Source organism: Ambystoma mexicanum, chromosome 12 (genome assembly GCF_040938575.1).
Source record: "Ambystoma mexicanum isolate Mex_15411 chromosome 12, UKY_AmexF1_1, whole genome shotgun sequence".
Lineage (NCBI taxonomy): Eukaryota > Metazoa > Chordata > Amphibia > Caudata > Ambystomatidae > Ambystoma > Ambystoma mexicanum.
The window spans coordinates 139,240,539-139,255,136 of NC_090936.1; the positions used below are offsets into that span (position 1 = coordinate 139,240,539).

The window sequence follows — 14,598 nt, forward strand, 5'->3', positions numbered from 1 at the left end:
AACAAGTGAACACCATGGCTTTTGCCACTGCTTACACTTGTAAGCTTATTAGAAATGGTAAACTCTTTCTCTCAAACCACAGCTGCACTTACTATCCTGGCCAGAGCAATCATTCACTCCAGGCTAGATTATTATAATGCCCTCTACATTGGATCCAATAAATCGATCATCCAAAGAATTCAAATTCTTCAAAATAATGCCCTTAGAGCGGCTCTCGGTGTGGCTAGAACTCCTATATCTGAGATTCGGCATCAAAATAACTGGCTCTCGACCTAGAAGAAAATCCAGTTAAAAATTGCTTTGCTTACCCATAAAGTCCTGAATAACGCAGCTCCCAGCTATCTCACTGAGAGATTCCAGAGAAGACCTTCAAGACTTGTCAACCCTAATTGCCTCACCATTCCCAGATTTAAGCTCTCAAAAGGTAGGAAGCAGTAGTTTTCCAGTCAAAGCGGCCCGGTTATGGAACGCCCTGCCATCTTCACTGAGAGAAGCTCAATCTTACCTCAATTTCAGACATAATTACATTATCCTGCTCAAGTCAACTGATTACTAAGGCCCGGCTTCCTGCCTACTCTCCAGATTGATCACCCTATGCTACCCCCACATAGCATGTTCGACTATCCTGTGCTCTTCCATGCATTTATGATTCATACGCAATCCTGTACATGTATTATAGCCTGTGCTCCTCATCCATGTATTTATTGATTCTTACTCATTTCTTGTACCTGTATCATTGTTCCATCCCTGTTTTGACATGTGTAACTCATTCCTGTAAGCCAAGCTGTGTATTACCTTGTAACCTTTGCCCCCTGATACCCTCGGGTCTGGCGCGCATTACAAATGAATAAACAAACATCCATCCTCCACCACCCCTACCCACAGCCATTCACAAAGTATTGTGTCACTTACCACAACATTTTCACAACATCGGGCCTACTTCAAGAAATCTGCACACAGCATAGGCCTTGAACACACCTACAGCAACATAATGGCACTATGCATGTCACCAACTACAGCCATCCACATAAACACCACTGCCACCAGCAGTCCTACCCAACCTGCACACCATCATGGAGCTATGCAGCAACAAATTGCAACAGTTAACACAGTGTACAAACAAAACACTCTCCTGCACCCCTATGCACTTTCATTCATATACTGCGGGCGTACCCACTCCCATTCACAAAGTACTGTGTCACTGCCAACCTTCTCACATTCAGTTTGCAACACTGACCCTACTGCAACCAATTTGCACACACTGCACTATACAAGCACCACCCTGTACCGGATGCAGAGTCAAACATGCCTTCCTGCGGTGCGTATGTTACAGCCCTATGCTCCTGAGTGCACACCTTACAGCCATCGGCCATGCATCCAATAGTGTAATCCTTCCACACACCCACCGTACCTTCAATCACCCATGCATGCCTCCATGTGCCCAAATACTGCGATTCCATCCGCAGCGCACCGCCACCCGAGCTCCCACCCAACCTATTTCATGTGCAATTCACTCCCCATCTGCAATTGACCTGCCACCACTCACCACAAAAAGAGGTCGCTGCAAACAGGTTGCAGCAGAGGCTATGGGACCGTTATGACAGCTACCTCCAATCACCACAGAAAATACTCGCTTACATATGTCACATGAACCACTTCTCACTTCCCCAGCCGTTCCCTCCCTTATTATCACCAACACAATGCGTACGGTACATTTTCCAGACTCTTCCGCCGTCACACTGTCCTCTGATACACCATGGCGGCTTTGCCAAATAATGTTGACGTACAGCACTCTTCACTCCAGCCAACCACTGGCCGCATCCAAAGTTCTCCGACACCATGCCGTACCGCGTTCCAATGACACTTCTGTCCGCAAAGCGGACCCAGATATCACAAATGTTTTGGGATGTGCATTTCAGTATTTTGTAAAACAATTACTGGTCCCATTTTCAACAAAACTCACAAAAGCATGCTTTCTGGCCCAAGCCCCTGCTGCCAATTTGGTGAAAATCCATCCAGCCATTGGGCTGTAGCCATGTGTAAAGTTTTTCCCCATTCAGTCTATGGGAAAATAAATATTTTTGGGACCCCCTATAACTTTTGCCTCCTGCACGAAACCTTGCCCAAATTGGCAAAAAAATTCAGAGCCGGCCTTATACTTTTTTAGCTAAGTTTGAGGATCCGTCATGGGGAACAAAGTTATAAGAATCCAATATATCTATGTCCTAGCGCACACCTCTTTGTTGAGTTATTTCAAGATATTGGTGATAAATTAGTGGGGTGCCGGGGAGAAAAACAACCTTGACACTGGGTTGTGTTAACCTATGTAGAACCAACAGATGTCTACACTTTTGTGGAACGAAGTTATAAGCCGCCGAAAAAGTGTTCTTCCTACGAGTTTAGCAACTTAAGCATAACTACACGCCCGCTACAGCGGCCGTGTGATATAGTAACGTATATGATGCACGTGAGGTCTGAGTAACTGGGGGTGATTTCCAAAGTAGAACCCGTTTCAGTCAGAAAACGGATGATAAAACAATTATAAAAAGTGTCCATGGAGCACGAATGAGAAATAAAATAAAGTTACCTCTCAATAGAAAAGAAATGTTGTTCACATGTAAACTTTTATTTATCCACTAGGTGGCGTTCAGACAAACGGAGAGGCCTAGTTCTACCCGACTCACGGCACTGCTTCACGAGAAAAGCCGAACGTTTCCTCAGCTAAGGCCGTCACCGAACGTAGCCGGGGAAGAGGCGACTACTCCGGAGGGGCAGAAAGAAGCGTCCCTACTCGCCACAAACCACACGAGGCAAGTGGGCAGTGTCAGAAAATAAAAACAATAAATAGGAACGTATTACGGAAGCAGCCAAAGATACGGTGGGAGATGTAAACTCGGGCGGCCATCCGCCGTTGGCGCCAGACCACGCCCCCAACGATCCCTTCCTTGTTTACTCACCTCCGTGTCGTGTCCCGGCACGTGGGCGTGCTAGATTGGGCTACATCCTGCAGTTAGGCTGATAACGACTATTTGTGCAGGCCATGTCGTTTGGGGCTATGTTGTGCTACTCAGTACGGCAGCAATGTGGAAACAGTGGGACTTGTATGTATCAGTGAAATGGTGCCGCCCCTTTACACTTCTAGGTGAAAAGATACTATCCCGCAAAACCATGCGTTTGCAGCATGAGGCCTGCACAGGACTTGTGCCCAATACGGAGTTTTTTTTTCTATTTTCATTATGAAGCTGAACTGGCTCTGGGTAGATCACTCGTGCTTTCTATTACAAGCTGGCAACGGTGTCTGGTCAAAGGATTGAATACAAAGGGTCGACAGGTCAAAGGATCCACACCAAAGGGTTGACAGGTCAAAGGATCGAATTTTTTTTAAATTGTATATTTTTTTGGGGGTTTTCGTTTAGGGAAAAAAGTGTTTTTTACCAAAAAAGGGTTGGGGAGACCCCCCCCAAAAAAAAAATGTGAACAAAAATGATAATAATTCGATCCTTTGGTTTTCGACCCTTTGGTGTCGATCCTTTGACCATTCAATCCTTTTACTGTCGATCCTATAACTGGCAACCCACTGGCAATGTGTCTTCCTCCAGTCATTGGTGCAGCCTCGCTGAAGAACTAGAGAAGCCGAACCCGACTTATTGTTTATCCTATAAAACAGTGTCTGAGTGAGCAGTCAAGCACACACTCAATAGCCATTGGCTGGCTTTATGCGCCAATGGAAATTGAATTTGTTTTGTGCAGGGGTGGAGCTGCTCGGAGGGATATCTAAATTTTGTTTCCGTCTCTGATCTGCCCTGCTGTTAGTCATGTGCTGCTCGACTTGGAGAGGTGAAGTCACTGCTTGCATGCCCGAGGCCGAGGGTCCTTGATGTTCCTTACCAACAGAACTCTACCCGACAACATGCGGGCCAAAGCTGTTTTGTGTGAGAGACTTCAGATCTCTTGTGTTTCACTCAAACTGGGTTGGAAAGGAAGGAAGACTGCTGGAGTGGTGGTCTAGGCAGAGAACCGTGGGTGGGGACAGTGAAAGGGGCAGAGGCTAGTAAACGGCCCAATAGTAGGGTTCCATTTAATAATGTCCCCTCAAAAATATCGCAATGCAAAAATGGCCGTTTTTTGTGGGGACATTGCATGGAACATGCGGGGAACACCCCCGCAACCCCCAAACCCTGTTTTTTTTGGCTGCCCCTGTCCCTATATATATGGTCACCCATACAATATTATAATATTCCCACAACCTTTTCCTGGCGATATTATATATGGCGACCATATATATGGGGATAATATTACCTGATACCAATAGTGGTGTGCATTTAGCTGAGAGTTTAACAAACGCCACCCTTATACTATGACTTTTCCCCGACTGTGTTGATCTGTTTTTTCAGTTTCAGCATAACTACTTGGGCAACAGGATTTGGCACAAAGGGGGGAGGGCTGGTATATACATTGCTCTGAGGAGCTTGCATTTTAGTAAACACAACGTTTTCTAACTACGCTTATATGAAATAATGTATAATACATCTCGAAAAATTTAAATGTTGCAAACAAACACTGCATGCAAATAATGTACTCATTCACACCTATTTAATTAGCACATAAATGGGCAAATATGAAAGAGCAGCTAACATGAATATGTTTTGATAAAATGTTGACCACATTTTTTATCTACATTAACTTTCAACCAACTCTCGACACAAAGCGTGTATTTCCTTGAACCTGCTATGTGGGACACATTTCTTTAATTTTCCCCTGATGGAGTCCTAACTATCCCGCACGTGGGCCAGTCTTTTATCATGCTAGTGATGAGTGAAGACTTAGGGTTTTGAGTCAGTTGTATTTCATTATAGTTTGTTCGCTTAGATTTACGCATATTATTAAGTGTGTATGTACAGCCACAAAGCAAGCTAGGCCACGAATGAAACAAGTATGTGTTGAAGAATGTTATTTGTATTTATTGAATTTTGTATAGTGCTTTAAGCCAAAGCGAAACAACAGTGAATACATTACAAGCAATACATAATGAGTCATGAATCAAGTAGCTGAGAACAATAAACAGAAGACAGAGAGAACGAATGGCAGAGTGGTAGATGGATTAAAGGTGGGTTAGATGTGAGGAAGGGAGACCAAAGAGGAGAGCAGAGCAGTAGAAAAACCGAGAGAAGATTAAAGAGGATATTAGGAGTTTAGTGGCGTGAAAGGTAAGGAAGGGTCAGATTTTGCAAATGAGATATGGATGGAAGCGACAGGAACGAGAGGTAAGAGAGATGTGAGTAAAGGAGAGGTTAGAGTCAAAGTGTAGGCCAAGATTGCGGGCATAGGGGGAGATGGGTAGCTGAGAAGGCAGAAAGAGAATGGAGGGAGGTGAAGAGTGGGGAGGATGGGTGTTAGCGGGAAAGAATAAGACCTCGGTTTTGTCAGTATTAAGGGTAAGAAAATGAGAGGACATCCAGGATTTAATGGCAGTGAGGCAGGAAGAAAGTTTAAGATGGATGTCGGGGGTAAAGGAAGATAAGGAGAGGAAGAGCTAGGTGTCATCAGCATAAAAGTGGTGAGAGACACCAAAGGAAGAGATGATTGGATCTAGAAGGGAGGTATGGAGTGAGAAGAGAAAAGGGCCGAGCACGGATCCTTGGGGAACACCGTAGTTTAGGGGGTAGGTGTGGGAAGTGCAGCCGCCCCAGGAGACTGCAGAGGTGCGCTTGGATAGATAGGAGGTGAACCAGTTAAGGACAGAGCCTTTGAGGCCAAAGGAGGAGAGAGAGTCAAGGATTAGAGGGTGATCTACAGTGTCAAAGGCTGCTGAAAGGTCAAGAATGAGAATCGAAGAATGTTTAGAGTAGTGGGCAGAGCAGAGGGAGTTGAGAACAGAGGTGAGAGCAGTTTCAGTGGAGTGGTTAGAGCGAAATCCAGATTGAGTAGTGGGGAGGACAGAGAGGTTGGAGATGAAGGCTGAGAGTTATGAGTAGACAAGACGTTGAAGGAGTTTTGATAGGGAGGGTAAGAGAGAGTTGGGGCGAATGCTGGAAGCCAGGTGAGGTTGGCTGAGGGTTTTTCAAGATTGGGATAATGATAGCATGTTTGAAGGTAGAAGGAAAGGTAGAGGTGGCCAGACAAGTGTTGAAGAAGGAAGTAAGGTAAAGTATAACGAGAGGGTACATTTTGGGGATGAGAGAGGTGGGAAGGGGATCAGAGGGAGCAGCGGTTGGGTGAGTTTTAGATAGGAGGAGGGAAACCTCAGATTGAGTGACTGGTGTGAAGGTAGACATGGTAGTGGATGGGGTGGTGGGAGGTGGGGAAGGGGGAGAGTATGAAGGGGGGTGTAAAATGTCATGATGTAGATTATGGACCTTGGAGGAAAAGAAGTTTGCAAGGTTGGTGGCTGAGAGGGGAGGCAATAGAATGATTAGGGGTAGGAGGGGAGAGAAGGCGAGTCAGGGTTTGAAAGATTCGGCGAGGATGAGAAGATTGTGAGTGGAGGAGGTCTCGGAAGTAAGTTGGTTTGGCAGAGTTGAGGCAGTTGTCATAGAGGGAGTGGTATGAAAAGTAGGTGGATTGGTTGGTTGGAGAGGGGTGTTTTAGCCAGCGTCGTTCAAGGTGTCTAAGGAGGCGACGCATGGAGAAAAGATGTGGAGAAATCCAGGGTTGGGCAGGTTTACGAGAAGGGCGGAAGGAGGTGAGAGGGTGTAGTTGGTCAAGACTGGAGGTGAGGGAAGAAGATAGAGTGGAAGAGGCCGTGATAGCAGAGAGAGAGAGAAGTGAGAGAGAGGGGGGAGGGAGGAGGAGCAGGAGGTGTAAAAGTGAGAGGGATTAAAAGTATGCAGGTCACGCTGGGAGAAAGAGATGGAGGCTGAGGGGGGAGAGGGAGGAGAGAAAGGGGGAGTAAGGGAGACAGAGAGTAAATAGTGGTCAGAAAGATAGTTGGGAAGGTTGGATACAGATGAGGCGGAGAAGGATGAGATAAAGATAAGGTCAAGAGTGGAGCTGGAGGAGTGTGTGGGTGGGGAAGGGAGAGGGGTAAGAAGGTAGGAGTCAAGTATAGATAGGAGGGAAGAAGTTGGTGGATTAGTTGAGAGATGGAGATTAAAGTCACCACTATTAGGGATGGGGGACTGGGGGAAATGAGCCCAATGAGGTGGTCAATATCGTCATAAAAGGATCCAAGAGGGCCAGGTGGGCGGTAAATAATGAGAAAAGATATGGCGTGCGGGGAGGTGAACATTTTGTACATAAACTCAAAGGAAGGGAGGACTGGAGGAGGAGTGGGACAGGGAGTCGATAGGCACTTCGGGTGAAAAAGGAGGCCAATGCCGCCTCCACGGCCCGTGGAGTGGTGGACATGGGTGAAGGAAGAGGAGGAGGAAGTGAGAGAAGCAGGAACAGAAGTGTTGTGGGGGAATCCAAGTTTCTGTAGTAGAGAGGAAGTGAAGATTTATATGTATAAACAAGTCCAAAACAGCAGCAGTTTTATTACAGAGTGATCTTGCATTCCATAGGGCGACGCCAATGATGTTGGAAGTGTAGGTAATTTGGGGATAGATGAGATTGTGGTGCCGAATTGAGGTGGTTGGGCGTTGGGCCAGGTGGGGGTGGGGTGGTGAGGGTAGTTGAGAGTGGAGATGGTCATGAGGATAAGGCAGAAAGATTTGGGGGAAGGAAGGGCAGTAAAGCGGGGAGTGGAAGGGAAAAAAGGAGGGCGTATGTAGGAGGTATTATGCATGCCTGTGGGTACAGTAAGAGCAGAGTGGTTGTGGGCAGGTAAAATGTAGTTGGGAGATACAGTATACTCAGTGGGTGGAGCGTAGTAACTGAGCAGGAGTTTTCCACTCAGCTAATGGGGAAGATCAAGCAAGTTGTGGGAGCCGGTAAGATGGTAATGGCTGTTTATTCTCCTGGTGGGAGGCCTCTGGACGTTTGATGACAGGTGTTAAGCAAAGCATTCCCATCTGAAAGCTTGTATAGTTGAATTACTATTTTAACTAGTGAGAGGCAAAACTAGGGGGTGTTGTTTACAAGACACTGCACATAGTTGAATGATGCAAACATAAGATTTATAGGGATACAAGCTGCCAATGAGCATCACACAGGGTGTGTTCCTGTGTGTAACTCCCAGGGATAGCAAGTGGGCGCTGTGTTAAACTTACATAATCATGGAACCTACCCCTAACCAGCATCCAGCACTTACTATTGTGAGATGTTCTTGGTCGCACCTAGTAGTGAAATCCTTTTCCAAGATAGCCGCCATGGAAAGGGGAGTTGCCCCTCTTCCCTTTCCATGGTGGCCAGCCGCTAATGAAAAATGATAAGTAGTGGGTGGGGGGGAGATAGAGTGGCAGTGGGGGGAGCCGGCCGTCAGGCGGCTTGGAACGCAAGCTTGTACCAGCGTTTCAAGCCTGCGTTCCTAGCCATCTGTTTGGCTGGCTCCACCACCCGCGTGCTACTGCAGAATAATACCTTATTGACATTAGTGCCTTCGTCTTCAATGGTAGAACTCTCCCTCCATGAGCTGTCTTGCTGTCTCTCTCTCCTTGCCTTGTTATCTTTCTCCATGGGTCTCTCTTTCTCTATGCGCTCTGTAGGGGAGGCATGGTATCACAAGCAAGTCACTGACACAATGGGTACAATTTGTAAAACCTTTATTGAAATTGTTGGGGTTGGAGAAACTCCTACTCTGCACTATAATTAAGGTGGGAGTAGTCTTGACCATCAAATAATAAATAACAGTCCTAGTGGAGTCCGTCAAATCAAAATGACATATGCTAACAAAACCTAATGCCTGCCCTATCGCTTGTACAAAAAGTGTAAAAAGGAGAAATGTATGCAAAAGGAAAAATCGGTGTTCAAATGAATAAATGTGGTTGAACCAGCTCTCCTCCCCACGTTAGACCTCACAGAGCAAGGTGGTCCCTATAGGCAGGAGGACACACTCTGGCTCGGTTTCCAACACAATAAACCATTCAGAAACGTGGATCGAGGCCAGTCTGGACTTCCACGTTAAAGTTTCTTTTCTTGAATTCCAAAATAATGTTTCAACCAAAAAGTTCACAAAGGTTCCCCTCTGTCGGGCTCAGACCTTTCATGACAAATTTCACCACAAACTTGCAAGGGGCTCCCTTCCCCATTATACTATGGTCTTCCTCTGTGGGGCTCCGACCATTTTTGGATGTCTTTCGAATGTGCGTGGCTTTCTTTACAAACCACCACAGGACCACTTTGACTCAAAGTTTACAGTTTAACTTTCACTCTCCCCTTCTCTAGGAGTAAAACTTCTCTATTTCACTTTTGCTGTTCGTTCGCTTTATCGCTACAAACAATGTACCTTTAACAGAAACTTTTGAGTGGGCTACTTCCTTTTGCCGACCACTCCGTTATTTAGTATTGCTGATTTCACAGCTGTCTTTTACTTCAAAGTTCATTCACATGTTTGCCTTTCCTCACATCTAATCCACATGTGTGCAGCCTTCACTTGTGATAAAATGTTGCTACTTCAAACATTTAACACACCAGCCTCTCCGCTTGATTGCCAACTCACCGGCTGTGTGTATCCCTTTCTTGGTTTTGCAATATCCAATTCATGAGTCAAGGTTAGTACCACAGGCTTGGCCACGCCTCCCCAACTCTGCTGCTCACTGGGGCGGGTTGCTGGCATCCTTGAAACAGAATGCAGTCTTCACTTGTGGGATCTGGCCTTCTCCATGTGTTTTCCGCAGCCTGTTGGACGCAACGACCACCGGTAGGGAACTCTTGGGGTTTTTGACCTTCTGCTCTCGCCCCTTGCTCCGTCGCTCTGCTCCAGTAGATTTGCCTTCATCCTGGAAGTACTGCTCATACTCTTGTTCCGTCTGGCTCAAAGTGTCTTTGGGTTCTGCCTTTTATTTGTGTGAGGAGAGCTAATTGGTATCAGGTTTATGCACTTAGAATCAAGTGCTTGACTTTCCCTGACCCGATTAATGGGACATGCCCAGTAGGTTGTGTGAAAGTTAATGTTGTCACTCTGTCATCCTCTTCCTCTGCCCAGTGTTTGTGTTAAAAGGGGAGGGGGGCTGAGACTTTAGGGAATCCTAAATAATAGGATGGGTTGGATAAAAAAAATAGGGGGGAATACCGCATCTCACCATCAGTTGCCTCACCTCCTCTCCCCGAAGACCCCTCACCCAGGTGATCCTCCCACACTGATCCACACCCAGGATCTGGATCCAAAGGCAATGGCTGTGCCCTGGCCACCTGTTTTGCTCTCCAAGAGTGCACAGACAATTATTCATCACCAGTACATTTGTGGAGCAAGAAAATACTTTGAACGCAGGTAGACGAAGCAATAACTCACAACCAGATACGCAGTTAGCAAAATAATGAGCACTTATACGGCTATTTATTCATAGCTTAGAAGCAACAAGTGATAAAACAGAAATAAATCACAGAAAGGACAGAGAATTCAAAAGAAAATACATCACCGTGGGCGTAACTGAATCCTTCATCTCGCCAAAAGCGGCTGAAAGACCACGGTAACAGCCAGGCAGAGAGCACAACAGCCCACAGGAAGGTCGGAACAAGGCGTCCCCCCTTCGACTGAGGTCTTTGTGTGGTTTCCCCTGACCTTTCCGATCACTCCGCATATATGCCCTCCTCAAAAAGGGGTGGAAATTTCTCGAACCTTCTGGCATTAGCGCTTGCGCATTGCTGAGTGACTCATAGCAAGAGTTTCCCAGCAGAATGTCCTTGACTGAGGCTGCATACCAGGTTTAGCAACGAATAAGATTGAAAGCATGTCTTTCAGCAAAAAGCAAGTACAGCTTTTCACTGAGGCATGGAATAAATATCCAGTACGGCTCTGAGTGCCCCCAGAATTCACTGCGCACCAGCGCCATGTTTTAGGTCAAGCATAACACCACATGAGAGAGAGATCCCGAGGACTAGCGGGTGAGTCACCCTCTGGTTTCTCACAGCTCTGTCTTTGTCTCCATACGCTCGCTCTCTTTCCATGAGCTGTCTCGCTCTGTGTGCGCTGTCTCTCTGTGTGCACTCTTTCTCGGTGTGCTTTCTCTCTCTCTCTGTGCACTCTCCCTCCGCACTGTCTCTGTGTGCTGTGTCTGCGCTGTGTCTCTCTCTGTGCTGTCTCTATGTGCTCAGTCTCTCTCTCACTGATGTCTCTCTGTGTGCGACTTCTCTCTGTGCGTGCGCTGTCCCTAGGTGCGCTCTATCTCCATGAGCTGTCCCTCTCGCACCGCACTTTCTCTCACTCCATGTGTTGTCTCTCTTTATGTGCTGTCTTTCTCTGTGCACCGTAACTCTCTGTGCACCATCTTTCTCTCATTGCGTCTCTCTATGATGTCTCTCTCTCTGCTCTCTCTCTGCTCTCTAAATGCGCTGCCTCTCCATACGCTCCCTTTCTCTCTCCATGTGCTGCCACTCTTTCCCTCTATGCACTGTTACTCTCTCTACATGTGCTCTCTCTCTCTCTCTCCGCTGTCTCTCTCTGGGTGTGTTACACTCCATGAAATAATTCTCTCTTGCTTCATGCGCAGTCGCTCTCTCTCTATGCACTGTCTCTCTTTTTGGGCTGTCTTTCTCCATTTTCTCTCTCCATGTGCTGTCACTCTCTGTCTCCATGCACTGTCACACTCTCCATGTGCTGTTTCTCTCTGTGTGCCGTCTCTCTCTCTGTGCGCCGTCTTTCTCACTGTTCTATCTCTCGTGCTTTCTGTTCCTCTCTGTCTCCATTTGCTGTCTCTCTCTCTGCGTTATCTCTCTCTGCACACCTCCTCTTTCGCTCTCTGTGCCATCTCTCCCTCTCTCTCTCTTTGTGCTGTCCCTCTCTGGGTGCGTTTCTCTCCATGAACTCTCCCTCTCGTGCTCCATGCGCGGTCGCTCTCTCTATGCACTGTCTGGCTCTCTCTCCATGCGCTGTCACTCTCTCTCCATGCACTGTCTCTCGTTATGCCGTCTCTCTCTCTCTCTCTCTCTCTGTTCCACCTCTCGCACTTTCTCTTCCTCTCTCGCTCTTTGTTCGGTCTCCCTCTGGGTGCGCCCTCATGCGCCATCTCTCTCTGCCGTCTCTCTCTCTGTGCACCGTCTTGCGCTCTCTCTGTGCTCTCTCTCTCTCACTGCGCACTCTCTCTCCACATGTGCTGTTTCTCTCTCCATGCACTGGTCTCTCTCTCTCCATGTGCTGCCTCTCCCTTTATGGGCGCTGTCCCTCTCTCTGTGTGCCGCCTCTTCTTCTCTCTGTGCACACCTCTCTCTCTCCATGGGTTCTCGCTCTCCATGTGCTGTCTCTCACTTTATGGGCTCCCTCTATCTCCATGCACTGTATATCGTTTTATGGGCTGTCTCTCTTTCCATGTGCTCTCTCTCTCTCTCTCTCTCTCTCTCTCTCTCTCTCTCTCTCTCTCTCTCTGTGTATAATCTCCCTCTCTGTGCACCACCTCTTTCTCGCCCATCTCGCTCTCTCGTGTGTGCACTGTCTGTGCTGTCTCTCTGGGTGCGCTCTCTCTCCACGCACTGTCTCTTTCTGTATGTGCAGTTGCTCTCTTTATGGGCTGCCTCTATCACGATGTACACTCTCTTTCTCCATGTGCTCTCTTTCTCTCCATGCTGTCTCCCTGTCCGCCATCTCTCTTTCGCGCTCTCTCTCTCTCTCTCTCTCTCTCTCTCTCTCTCTCTCTCTGTGCACTCCCTCTCTCTGCATGCTCTCTCTCTGCGCTGTCTCCCTTTGGGTGGGTGCTATCTCTCTCTGTGTGCTGCTGTCTTTCCATCTCTCTCTGTGCTGTCTCACTGTGTGCACTGTCTCTCTCGCTCTCTGTGCATACTCTCTCTGTGCTGTCTCCCTCTGGGTGTGTGCTCTCTCTCTCTCTCTGTGCACCGTCTCTCTCTCTCTCTCTCTGCGCCGTCTCTCTCTCTGTGCACCACCTCTTTTTGAGGTCCATCTCTCTCCCTCTCGCTCTCTCTCTCTCTCTCTCTCTCTCTCTCTCTCTCTCTCTCTGCACCGTCTTGCTCTCTATGCATGCTGTCTCTCTTTGTGTGTGTTCTCTCCCTCGATGCACTGGTCTCTCTCTCCATGCGCTGTCACAAGCTTTGAGCTGTGTCTCTCTCTCACCCCCTCGCTCTCTCTCTCTGTGTTGTGTCTCTCTCTCCATGTGCTGTCTCTCTCGCTCTCTGTGTGACATTTCTCGCTCTCTGTGCACTGACTCCCTCTCTGCGTGCTCTCTCTCTCTCTCTCTCTCTCTCTCTCTCTCTCTCTCTCTGTCCGTTCTCTAGCTCTCTCTCTCTTGTCTCTCTGCATGCTCTCGCTCTCTCTCCGTGCGCTGTCATGCTCTCTTTGTGCCCTCTCTCTCTTTCTCCATGCGGCCCTCTCTCCCTTTCTTCACATGCGCTCTTTCTTTCTCCAAACGCTCTCTCTTTCTTCTCCATGCCCCTGTCTTTATTTCTCCATGTGCTCTTTTTCTCCATGTGCTCTCTTTCTCTCCTTGTGCTGTCACTGCCTCCATGCTCTGTCACTCTCCCATGTGCTGTCTCTCTCTCTCTGTGCGCTGTTTCTCTCACTCTCTCTGTGCACTGTCTCTGTGCTCTGTCTTTCTCTGTGCACTCTCGCTGTGCATGCTCTCTGTGTGCACTGTCTCTCTATGTGCTGTCTTCCTCTGGGAGGGAGATCTCTTGCCATGTGCTCTCTCCCTCTCTGTGTCGTCTCTATCTATGCAGCGTCTCTCTCTCTCTCTCTCTCTCTCTCTCTTTCTCTCTTCCATCTCTGTGCCCTATCTTGCTCTGTCTGACCCCTGTCTCTCTCCCTGTGCTGGCTATCTCTCTCTCTCGCTCTCTCAGCACGGTCTCTTTGCGCTCTGTGAGCTGTCTCTCTAGAGCTGTCTCTCTATTTCCTCTCTTTCTGTGTGCTCACTATCTTCCTCGCTCTCTCGTTGCTCTGGCTCTCTTTCTCTGTGCTCTGTCTCTCAACCTGAAGACATTCCCTCTCTTGTACCCTCATTCCATCTCCTCCAAACTTCCCTGTTCTCATCCTGCCTCGCTTTTTCTCTTAACCTCCTTCTCTCATCCTTTCTCGCTCATGTTTCCTCTTGCTCATCATCAATGGCACTCTATCTTAATGGCTTCCACCCTTTCTTTATTCCCCTTCTCATTCTAATGCACACCTGCATCCCTTCTCACATCCTCTCTTGAAAACGTATTCTTGTTTCCTTGCACTCTGGTGCCTATAAATGCAAAATTCGAAGAACAGTAAACGCAAAAAACATTGGATTTGCCAATGCTTGTTTGTTATCTTGAGAAGTGTGTTCTCTGGATCTTCATGTAGCACAATAAGATCCCACTATTTAAACTTTTGCATATTTACAATTCTGTTTTATTAGCTGACAGATCACTGGAACAACGTGCGTGGAGCACTATTCGTTTAGGACCTAGATTGGCGTCCACAGAGGAGGTGGATTGCATGCAGCACCTTTTCTACAAAACATATACTGCCCTCGGTCAGGAATTCTATGGTCCTCCGATGTTTGAGATCTTCTCGCCTTTCCTTGCTTCTGAGGCTGCTGAGTAATCAGTTATGATGTCCCCTCACACGGCTATCCAATTCAACATAAATTAGGC

General features: G+C 47.5%; 1 protein-coding gene across 1 annotated transcript in view; it reads left to right on the forward strand.

The window, feature by feature from the left end:
* Window positions 1-2,652: 2,652 nt before the first annotated feature.
* CDPF1 (cysteine rich DPF motif domain containing 1) overlaps window positions 2,653-14,598 on the forward strand; it is a 292,088-nt gene continuing 280,142 nt past the window's right edge. Inside the window, exon 1 of the mRNA XM_069628180.1 lies at window positions 2,653-2,810. The gene's annotated coding sequence lies outside the window, so the exon portion shown is untranslated. The remainder of the gene's footprint in view (window positions 2,811-14,598) is intronic.